This window comes from Cupressus sempervirens, chromosome 5, assembly GCF_028749045.1.
Source record: "Cupressus sempervirens isolate cs-2001-9-10 chromosome 5, ASM2874904v1, whole genome shotgun sequence".
NCBI lineage: Eukaryota > Viridiplantae > Streptophyta > Pinopsida > Cupressales > Cupressaceae > Cupressus > Cupressus sempervirens.
In genome coordinates, this window is record NC_143122.1 from 277,197,998 (window position 1) to 277,210,728 (window position 12,731).

Genomic DNA, 12,731 nt, shown 5'->3' on the forward strand with positions numbered 1-12,731 from the left:
CCTGGGCACCGTGAAATGGAATTCGTAAAATCCTCCATATATCCTCTGGTGTGATGGTCATCTCATGCATCAGCAAGTGGAAGGTGTTCATCTCAGAATGGAAATGCTCAACCAATGTAGTGAGAAGGCTGTGATGGTGAACAAAGAAGACAAACCCAATCGAGCAATGTGTGTTTGATCGACGTCATCGAGACTCCACAATAGCTCCCCATATGGTGGGTAATGTGACCTGAATGCGATGTCACCAAAGACCTCCTACATGCACAACAAGAAACAGCAAAAGAAACAATCAGTATCAAGTTGAAATGATGCATCATAACAAATTAAAATGCAATTTTTGAGTGCAAAAATCAAATTTTTAAACATGACTGTCACGGGATTTTGCGCAAAATTTGTGAAATCTCACGCAAAGTTCTCCTAGTTTTGTGCGAAATAATTATTTCTTCACACAAAGAATCATGTCATCATCCAAAAAAAGAGCTGCCCATGCAAAAAAAGAGCTATCCACACGAGAAAAGAAATTTTCACATGAGAAATGAATCACCTCACACGAAGAATCTCATTCTTCACGCAAAACGTAATGCTTCTCGCGCGAAGATCCTCCCACCGCACTTGAAGAAACAACACACCCTATTTCTTTGCACGAAGAAAGAAGATCTTTGCGCGAAAAGAGATAGGTATCGTGTGAAGACCGATTGAACAATCCTAAAACATGCTAAAAAGTGCAATAAATGACATCAAAATGCATGAAAGTGAAAGTACAAAGGAAGGGAATCGATGACTCACTAATGGTCTATAGTCTGCTGGGCGACTGTGATGTTTATAGTGTTCAAATCGATGATGTCTCACGCTAACTGCCATGTCTCTCTTAGAGCTCAAATAAATAGAAGAAAAAAAGCACAAATGAATTGAAAATGACCCCTTGGGCCCTTATATAGCTATTGACCCAATTTTTCAAAGTGCTCAGATTTGCGCAAAAATCACACCCCTGGCTAATTTGACCGCTCTGAATCCATTTTTGAGATTGAATTCAAAATTTGACACACCTAAGAGACTCAAAAATGTGTTTTAAAATTTTAGGGACCAACGTGATCGAATGCTTGTGTAGCCCAAATATTTCTGATACTTTGTGATTCTGTCATGTCCCCTATTCAAATAATTAAAAAAAAAAAACTTTGTTAAGGCAGGCAGGCTCCAAAAAGGTGAAATTTTGGAAAAAGGGGCTAATCTTTGGAAAGAAATGGAATAATAAATAAAAATTATTATTAAATTATATTCTATTAACCCCTCTTGGACGTGAGTTAGGGTTATGCCCTCTTTAAAAGGGGTTTGGAGGCATTTTGGGCTCATTCTACATCTTGATTCTTGCTAATTTTCTTGTTGTTCTTCAGAGGCTGCCAAACCTGTGGAGAAGGAGACCCAAGAATGAGAGTTTGTAGGTTTCTAGGAAGGCTAAGGATGGGAGTTTGAAGCCATTCCATGTGCATGCTCATACAGAGTTTGCCTTTGTGCTGAATAGTGCCGATTTGGGTGTTTTCGAGGTTGTTTTTGGTTTGAGTTTGGGTTTTCAGTTGAGTGTTTCATATCAGTTTGGTTTGCTGCTGTATTTTAGACTTTATGATGTTAAAATAGAGCTGAATATGTTTATTGGGTCATGATTAAACTTCTGAGATAGTTTATGAGTGTTTTGTGATGTTTTCGGGCATTTTTGTGTTAATTTCGGAAGCCCGATTGAGCATAGTTTTGCCCTACATTTGTGAGTTGTTGTGTAAAGGTTATAAAAATCTAGAAATGTCATTTTGTAGGCTGTTATGCTGCTGAAATTTCTGTAAAAATGTGCATTTTCAAATTTATTAATAATTTGTGAAGTTGTGAAGTTTTTGGCACTAATTTGGACATACCCGATTTGGGTTTTATTGGGAAATTGGCAGATCTTTGTAATATTGGTTTTTTGATTTTAAAGTTCTGATTTGAGGCTGGAAATATCATAAAAAAATCAGTAAAGGGACATTACAGTGGTATCAGAGCCGTGATCTTGCCAGCCTGAGGGTTTGTAGAAGTTGCATGTCAGTTTTAACAACTACCCAGATCTTGCATGTCAAGTTTTGATAACTACCTAGATCTTGCATGTCATATTTTATGATTGCATGCAACTAAGTGAAAGAGAAAAAAGATATTTCCAGTGAGAAAAGAATAAATAAATTTTGATCAAACCCCCAGTTGAAAGCAAAAGTACAAAATCCAAGGAAGAAAAAAGTATGGCTGATCCAGATGAGATGGCAAAGAAATTCTTCCAAGACATCCAAAATACTCAGAAGCAAACAGTGGATGGTTTGGCAGAAACTAGAGAGGCTTTGCGAATATTGACAGAAAAATTACAAGGAATTGCATCTATTAATGAAAAAGGGAGCACTTCAGAGGAGCCAAGAAATGGGAGATCCACACCATCTAAATCAACCAAATCTATTTTCTTGCCTGCAGATGAGCCACCAGTACCAAATCTAGCCATTAATCTAGTGGAAGAGGTTACAGGTAATTTGATTACATTAAGAGCTACTTACAATGGCTTAGATGATGACTTTCGTAGTTCAGTTCCTTTCAGAGAATATGTGGATATGATGAACGCTTTGATGCCCAAGAAAGAGAACAGGAGGGAGCATGACACAAGTGGAAGAGAGCTCAAAAATAAAATAAGCAAGTTTACAGCACCTACTTTTGATGGAACAAATAAAATTTCAGCTAGAGCATGGCTACAAAAATTACAAACTTTCTTCACACTTAACCCCATGAAAGAGAGTGATGCTATTCAATTTGCAAGTCTACACTTGGAAGATGCAGCCTATTATTGGTGGTATCATGGAATGACTACTCAAGGTCACGATCAGGTAACTACATTTGAAGATTTTAGTCAAAGGGTGATAGATAGATTTGACCTCAAGGATGATGAAGAGTACTTTAAAGAATTGTCAAAGTTGAAGCAAACCAAATCAGTTAATGAGTATATAGAAGAATTTCAAAAAGTGGCTGTTATGGTACCTGATATGAGTGAAAAGAGGATCATTTATCTTTTTCTTGATGGTTTAGAAGATTCTGTTAAGGGTTTGGTTAAGGCTTTCTCACCCTCAAACTTACAGGAAGCTATCAAAAGAAGCTTGCAACTTGAAACTTGCGTGCCTATGAAATCAATCACTAATCAAAAACCCCCAAATCTTTGGCAACACAAGGGAAATTTTTAGAAAAAGACTTTCCCAACACTACCACCAAAAGATGTGAAAAATGTGGCAAAAAGGAAGGTAGATGAAGAGACTAGGAGTGAATTACAAAGGAAAAAGCTTTGTTTTACTTGTAGAGAACCATGGGTTCCAGGACACAGATGTTTGGGGAAAGGTCAAGTGCACTATATTGAAGTTGCTTCAGAATCTGATTCAGATGAGCATAAGGAATTTCATGATACTAAGGAGGAGGTAGAAGAAGAGAAAGTAAAAGAAATCAGCAAGGATGGCACTTTAGCAGCATTATCAGGAGTCCCAAGATACCATCCCTTCCAAATTCGAGGGGTACTAGCAGGGCAAAGGTTGACTATTCTTCTTAATAGTGGGGCAACTCACAATTTTATTGATGAGGGATTTGTCATGAAAAGAGGGCTTAAAGAAGAAGATTTTGAGGGATTCAATGTTACTGTAGCTGATGGATTCACTATGCCTTGCACACGGGTGGTGAAACAACTCAAGATGACCTTAGGAGATTATGAGTTATGTGATGACTTCTATGTGGTTGGTATTGGGGAGATAGATCTTGTATTGGGTGTTCAATGGTTGCACTCTATCGGAGGCTATTACATGAACCATCAAACTATGGAGTTTAAATTTCATTCCAATGGGAAAGAAGTCATATTGAGAGGGTTATCTAATGGAGCACCTAAGGCGGTCTCTACAAAGAGGATGGAGAGGACTTTTCGAAGAGGACAAGTAACATGGGCAGCAGGAGTCATAATCCAACCAACAAGCTCTCCAAAGAATCAAGGTAATTTCCATTTTGAAATTCAAAATATTCTTGATAAGCATAGTATAGTTTTCAATGATTTGCCTCCAGGATTACCACTAGATAGAGGTTTTGAGCATGTTATAGAGTTAGAACAGGGTGCCAAACCAGTTATAACAACCCCATACCGCCATCCAAGAGGTTATAAGGAAGAAATTGAAAAAACTATTAAAGAACTCCTGGACATGGGATTCATAAGCCCTAGCTCTAGTCCATTTGCATCATCTGTGGTACTTGTCAAGAAAAAGGATGGTACAATGAGAATGTGTATAGACTATAGGGCTCTAAACAAGAAGACCATAAAAAATAGGTATCCCATACCACGCATAGATGAACTCATTGATGAGTTACATGGTGATGTATACTTCTCAAAAATTGACTTAAGATCAGGCTACCATCAAATTCGAATGAGGAGTGAAGATGTGGAAAAGATTGCTTTCAGATGTCACTATGGGCACTTTGAATTTCTTGTTATGCCATTTGGACTCACTAATGCACCTGCAACATTCCAATCTTGTATGAATAAGGTATTCAGTCAGCATCTTCAAAAATTTGTTTTGGTATTTTTTGATGATATCCTGATATACAGTAAAACATGGGAAGAGCATCTAAGGCACATAGACACTGTTTTGGGAATCTTGGAGCAGCAATCCTTCTGTGCTAAGCTATCTAAATGTGAGTTTGGTTTGACAGAGATCCTATATTTGGGACATATTATAAGCTCTAAAGGAGTACAGGTTGATCAACAAAAAATCCAGGCAATTTTGGATTGGCCTCCACCCACTAATCTTACACAGTTGAGAGGTTTCTTCAGGTTGTGTAGCTACTATAGGAGATTTGCCAAGGGATTTTCTCAGCTTGCTGCCCCCTTGACTGATTTGACAAAGAAAGGAGCTTTTGTTTGGACAGAAGAGGCACAAAAAACATTTGATAAGCTTAAGGAGGTAATGAGTTCATGCCCTGTGCTTGCAATTTCAGATTTCTCTTTACCTTTTGTTGTTGAATGTGATGCTTCGGGAGAAGGTATAGGGGCTGTCCTAACTCAAAGGGGACATCCAATAGCATTTGAGAGTCGAAAATTAAATCAATCAGAGAAAGGGTACTCCATCTATGATAAAGAAATGTTGGCAATCATGCATGCACTTCATAAGTTTAGACAATATTTGGTATGTGGGAGATTTATTGTAAAGACAGACCATAATAGCCTCAGGTTCTTCTTGAACCAAAGGGATTTGAATGATCATCAACAAAAATGGGTAAGCAAATTGCAAGCTTATGATTTTGATATTGAATACATGAAAGGAAAGAATAATGTGGTTGCTGATGCTCTCTCAAGAAAGCCCACTTTGTGTTCCTTATCATCTATCTCTGCTGATTGGAAAGTCTCCATAATTTTAGAGTATGCCAAAGATTCATTTGCCACCAAGATTTTGGATAAGTTAGTGGATGATAACAGGTACAAGGTTTTTGATGAATTGATTTATTACAAGAACAGGATCTTCTTAGTGCCAGGGTCAAAAACTAAGGAGAGGATATTGAGGGCCTTTCATGACACACCTTTGGTTGGTCACCAGGGATACTTCAAGACATACAGGCAAATTCAAGAGCGGTTTTCATGGAAGGGTATGAAGGAGGATGTCCTTAAACACATTAAGGAATGTATGGTATGCCAACAAAGCAAGAGTGAGCAAAATTTTCCTACAGGGTTGTTGCAGCCACTTCCTATTCCCGAACAAAAATGGGAAAGTATTTCCATGGATTTCATCACTGGGTTGCCCAAGGTTCAAGGTAAGGATTGCATATATGTGGTGGTAGATAGACTAACTAAGTATGCACATTTCTTTCCTATCACATCTGATTTCAAGGCATCACAAGTGGCCGAATTGTTCTTCAAGGAAATTTTTAGATTACATGGTTTGCCTAGAAACATTGTTAGTGATCGAGACAGTAGATTCCTCAGCTCTTTTTGGAAGGAGCTCTTTCATTTGGTAGGAACTGAACTCACTCCCAGTACTAGGAGCATCATAGAGCATTTGGTCAAATGGAAAGGATTACCACTAGAGGATGCAACTTGGGAAGGAGCACATATTCTTGAGAATTCCAACCTTCATTGCTTGAGGACAAGTAATATTTGGGAGGGGAGGACTTGTCATGTCTCCTATTCAAATAATTAAAAAAAATAAACTTTGTTAAGGCAGGCAGGCTCCAAAAAGGTGAAATTTTGGAAAAAGGGGCTAATCTTTGGAAAGAAATGAACTAATAAATAAAAATTATTATTAAATTATATTTTATTAACCCCTCTTGGACATGAGTTAGGGTTATGCCCTCTTTAAAAGGGGTTTGGAGGCATTTTGGGCTCATTCTACATCTTGATTCTTGCTAATTTTCTTGTTGTTCTTCAGAGGTTGCCAAACCTGTGGAGAAGGAGACCCAAGAACGGGAGTTTGTAGGTTTCTAGGAAGGCTAAGGATGGGAGTTTGAAGCCATTCCATGTGCATGCTCATACAGAGTTTGCCTTTGTGCTGAATAGTGCCGATTTGGGTGTTTTCGGGGTTGTTTTTGGTTTGAGTTTGGGTTTTCAGTTGAGTGTTTCATATCAGTTTGGTTTTCTGCTATATTTTAGACTTTATGATGTTAAAATAGAGCTGAATATGTGTATTGGGTCGTGATTAAACTTCTGAGATAGTTTATGAGTGTTTTGTGGTGTTTCCGGGCATTTTTGTGTTAATTTCGGAAGCCCGATTGAGCATAGTTTTGCCCTACATTTGTGAGCTGTTGTGTAAAGGTTATACAAATCTGGAAATGTCATTTTGTAGGCTGTTATGCTGCTGAAATTTCTGTAAAAATGTGCATTTTCAGATTTATTAATAATTTGTGAAGTTGTGAAGTTTTTGGCACTAATTTGGACATACCCGATTTGGGTTTTATTGGGAAATTGGCAGATCTTTGTAATATTGGTTGTTTGATTTTAAAGTTCTGATTTGAGGCTGGAAATATCATAAAAAAATTAGTAAAGCGACATTACAGATTCTTGGAATCTTTTCAACTTTACGTTCTCCATATTTTCAAAATCCATTTTGGAAATAGTCAACTCAAGTCAACTATACCTAAATCTAGTCAAATTTTGGTCAAACTTGGTCTTTGCAACCTTGCAATAATTTCATAACAACTCTAAATTTTCTTTAGATCATTCTGATCTCTTCTCTTTCTTCAGATCATTCTGATCTCTTCTACATTCTGCTACATCATAGATTTCTTCTGTATCTATTGCTATATTGCTTCACATCTATTTCTGGTGTGTCATCTTTCGATTTTGCTCTCGAGGGGGAAAGATTATTACATCATTTAATACCTATTGCTTGGGGCATCTCATCACTTAGGGCATCTTGTTCCCTTCTATCTGGCATCTTTTCTATCTATCTTATCTTTTCATCAATTGATCAACCTTATAATATCTCTTCTTAGAGTTCGATGGATAGGTATTGGGACAATATAAACCTCAACTCCTAAGGATCAAGCCTCATTCTGGGGATAATTCTATGACTCATGATTGGACCTTGTTATCTTTTTTTTTAATCTCTTGGGTATCTAGGTGTTCTATCTGGATCCTATCTGGATCCTTGAAGGTTAAACTTTATTCTGGAGATAATCTTCTAAATGCTTTCAATCTTAGGTATCTAGGTATTCTACCTGGATCCTTAAAGGTTAAGCTCCATTTTGGAAATAATCTTCTAAATGCTTTTAGTCTCAAGTATCTAGGTGTTCTACTTGGATCTTTGAAGGTTAAGCTCTGTTCTGGAGATAATATTCTAAATGCTTTCAATCTCAGGTATCTAGGTGTTCTATCTAGATCCTTGAAGGTTATGCTCCATTCTAGAGATAGTCTTCTAAATTCTATTACTCTCTGGTATCTAGGTGTTCTATCTGGATCCTTAAAGGTTAAACTTCATTATGAAGAAACCTTTTAAATGCTTATCAATTTCAGGTATCTAGACGTTTTGTCTAGATCCTTAAAGATTACACTCCATTCTAGAGATAGTCTTTTAAATGCTATCAATCTTAGGTATCTAAGTGCTCTACTTGGATTCCTTAGGATTAAGCTCTATTCTAGATATGGTCCTTAAAAGCTTATCAATTGGTCTCTGTGTCATCACCTTTAGAACCAATCTCATCTTCACATCACGCTTTCTGATTTTTCTTTGAATTGAATGTGTCGCTTGCACATTCATTCAAAGAGGGGAAAAATGTAATACCTCAAAATTGGCTCATTGCCATGATACCAATTCTGGTCTATTTCTGATCAACTCTAAGTCATATGTCACTAGGCAAATTCTTATCCTGCTACTCGCTACTTGACTTAAATGTTAGATGTAGAAAATCCTAATCTGCATTCATCATGCTTATTATTTAATTTCTATAGTATTTACTCATATTAGTCACATTAAACCTATTGATTAATATTTAATTTAATTATTAAGTATTTATACTTTAATTAAATTAAATTATATCATAAGGCTAATGTACTATGGAATTAAATTTATTTAATTTAATAAATGTGCCTATTTTAATTAATTAAACAAAATTATTTAATTAAATGGAGAACTTCTAATTAATTAAACAAAGTTATTTAATTAAATGAGAAGCCATTCCTGATTAATTAAATGAAGTTATTTAATTAAATAAGAAAAGTGTCTCTAATTAATTAAATAGAATTATTTAATTAAATAGAAAAGGTAATTATGAGAGCATATCTCATTTTATTAAATTAAATATCTCACCAAAATCTCTCTTCAGTTCAAAAAAGGAAATTCTCAGTTCACTGCTGATCAAATTAGAAGTGACCCAAATCACTTGCTTTTACACTAAAGTCTATCCGAGTTGACTGACGCTTACACTCATATCTAAGTTAGTTAACTCCCTTTAAGTTGGGAATCTTCCTTTATGACTAAATTTCATTTTCAATCCTGAGCGTTGATTGAAATCAATCTCGACCATTGATGAATTCCAGGAAAGTCTATTTAAGAGACCTTCATCTGTTCTTTTTGAGAGGTTGAATGAGAATGTGCATCAAATTGTTGCTAGATTGTGCATTCATTTGAGCTCATTACTTTCGTAAGATATTCATTTTCTAGTTTAATCTCATTTAGCATAATATGCATACATTTTAGCATAATCTTCTTTTACATGTTCTTAGATTAAACGTGCATACTCCATTCTAGATTAATTTGCATTCTCATATAGATTAGTCACATTTTATTATAAATCCTTCATTCACAGAGGATCTAGTTGCTTAACACCTCAAATCTGAGGATATCTAACAAGAAATTCCCTTTAGATAGAAGGCAACAGGTCGTCTTGCTGACTAATTTTTAAATGAACAATCCAATGTTCATTCTGGGATGAATTCACAAATAAGGAACATGTTGAAGTGTGTGTGTTAGCATAGGCCGAATTTTCACATATACAGTAAGAAAAAAAGTGTATTGTTGGTACTGTGAGTTGCTACTGGTGTCTTCTGTTATCACTGTTGAGCTTGCATTGCAAGTGTATTGTAACCTTGTGTTGAAGATAATACATTGTATAGGTTCTGGAGGGGTGGGGTTGTTTTACCAAAAGGTTTTTCCCCACTAAAAAATCTTTGTGTTATGTGTTTCATTCTCTATCTATTTTCTTTATGCTTTCTTGGCTAAAATATTGTTGTTTACATGATATTGAATCTGTAAGTGTAAAATATTTTAATAGGATTTGCACCATACTTCTCTTAAGAGATTAGTGTAGGAAGTTGTTTTCGCACCTGAGTTTCCTTACAAGTGGTATCAGAGCCTAATCAACTTTTGATCCTAGTTGTTGGGTAGGGTTTTTTGAGCTAATCTCAAGTTGAGTGGGAGTCTTGTGTAGAGCATCCTGAATCTTATTTGTAGATTGAGATGGCGAGTTCATCATATGGAAGAATGGAGGTGGAGAAATTTAATGGAACTAATTTTGAGTTATGGAAACTCAAGATGGAAGACATGTTGGAAGATCATGACCTATGGGAAGTGAATTCAAATGCTACAAGACCAGCAACTATAGCTCAAGCAAATTGGGATATCAAAGACCGTAAAGCTAAGGGTCTCATAAGAATCTGTTTAACCGATGTAGTTCTTCTGAATGTTCTAGATGAGAAAACCACATATAGTTTGTGGGAAAGACTTGGGGCCATGTATCAGGCCAAATGTTTTGTGAACAAGTTGTTCCTGAGGAAGAAGTTGTACTCTCTATGAATGGAGGAAGGTGTATCCTTAATAGATCATTTAAATGCATTTAATATGTTGGTTGCACAGTTAACATTAGCTGGTGTCAAGTTAGAGGAGGAGGATCATTGCTACACACTTTTGTGTTCTTTACCAAATTCATGGAAGCATCATGTGATGGCTCTCAGAAACATGTTAGTCACTTTCAAAATGGATGATGTGGTGTCTTCACCGCTATCAAAGGAGATGTGGAGAAAGGCTTTTGTTTTGAAAAAAGAAGCCCTTGCTATTTGTGGGAGATCCATGAAAAGAGGGAAGAAAAATGACAATAATTCTGACAATAAGGGTAGATCCAAATCCTGTGGGAAGTCAAAGACTTCCAATAAGTCCAAGGAAAAATGTTGGAATTGTGATAAACTTGGGCACTTCCGTAAAGATTGCAAAGAGCTGAAGAAGAAGAAGAAAGGTTCAGATTTAGGCTCAGAAAGATCTCAAGAAGATGGCAATGCATTCATCGTAGCTTTGACAACCCATGCATCTGATGATGTGTGGTTGGTTGAATCGGGTGCATCTTTTCACTTGACCTCTCATCGAAACTAGTTCTCAAAATATGAAGAGTTCGATGGTGGAAAGGTGTACTTGGGTGATGATTCTCACCTAAAGATAGGTGGACGGGTCACTATAAAATTTCTTGATGGATGAGTAAAGGGAATCAATGGAGTTATGCACATTCCAGGTTTGGCACGAAACCTATTATCTATAAGTATGCTAAATGATGTAGGTGTGCAAGTTGTTTTTTCAAAAGAAGGATGCAAGATGATGAGAGGATCAATAGTGCTTGCAAGGGGTACTAGGAGAGGTACCTTATTTCAGCTAGATGCATGTATTCCTCTATGTAATAGTTCTTCATCCTCACCATCTGAATGAGTAGTGAAGAATTTTGTGGTTATTGGTTTCAATGGCAATGCAAACACTATGGAAGGTAAGATTCCTACAGAAAAGATAATGTTGTGGCATATGAGATTTGGTCACATTGGTGAAAAGGGTCTCAAAACCCTAAGAAATAAAAATCTTGTTGAGGGGTTAAATGATTGCAATCTCGAGTTTGACTTCTATGAACACTATGTCTATGATTAAAAAAATCATGTTCAGTTTTACTCTAGTTCTCACCAATCTTCTGATGTTTTGGATCTTATTCATTCTGATGCATTTGGTCCTGTAAAAATTCCTTCAATCTCCAAGTCTATATTTTTTGTATCTTTCATAGATGATTATAGTAGAAGGACATGGATTTATTTCCTTAAAAGTAAGACACAAGTCTTTAGTCAATTCAAGGAATTTAAAGCCCTTGTAGAGAATCAGACTAGTAAGAAGATTAAGTGTGTGAGAACTGACAATGGTGGTGAGTTTTGCTCAGTAGAGTTTGAAAAATTCTATAAAGAACAAGGTATCGAGAGGCATAAGACAATTCCTTATACCCCACAACAAAATGGAGTTGTAGAGAGAATGAATAGGACAATAAAGGAGAAGGCTAGGAGTATGCTTAGTCGAGCTATTTTAGAACAAAGGTTTTGGGCCGAAGTTGTGGCCATTGCTTGCTATCTAGTTAATAGATCTCCTACATCAGTGCTTGTTGGTAAGACACCCATGGAGGTGTGGTCTGGTAAGAAGCCTTTAATTAGACATCTTCATATTTTTGGTTGTGAACCTTATGCACATGTTCCAAAGGAGAAAAGATCTAAGTTGGAAAACAAAGCTGTTAAATGTATTTTCATTGGATACAATGCTAGTGTGAAAGGATACAAGCTTTGGGATCTTGTGACTAGTAAGGTGTTGTATATTAGAAATGTTATTTTTAGAGAGCTAACATCTTCTCCTATTGTGCTACAACTAGATAAAAAAGAAAAGTAAAAAGATGTTGTTCAGTTGCCTCCTACCCCTAAGAAGACTAAACAGAGAGACCATGTTGGGTCTAATGATGAGGAGAGCTCTAGTAGCTCTGATAGTATAGAAGAAGAGGAAGAACAACCTTAACCGAAGCCCTTGAGGAGATCCACGAGAGAAAGAAAGCAACTAGAAAGGTTTGTTTATTCTATGTTAGATTCCAATTGTGCTTTTTCTTTGATTACCAACACTGATGAGCCTAGATCTGTGAAAGAGGCTTTGAGCATAGAAGATGCAGGTTCCTGGATTAAGGCTATGGATGATGAGATAGCTTCATTAGAGAAAAAAAAAATATGGAACCTTGTACCTTTGCTTAAAGGGAGAAAATTTGTTGGCTATAAATGGGTGTTCAAGAAGAAATTCTATCTAGATGGCAGTGTTGAAAGGTACAAAGCTAGATTGGTTGCAAAGGGGTATTCATAGGTAGAGGGAATAGATTATGGTCAAATATTCTCTCCTGTTGCAAAGTTGACATCCATTAGATTTCTATTATCTCTTACTGCATCATATGAT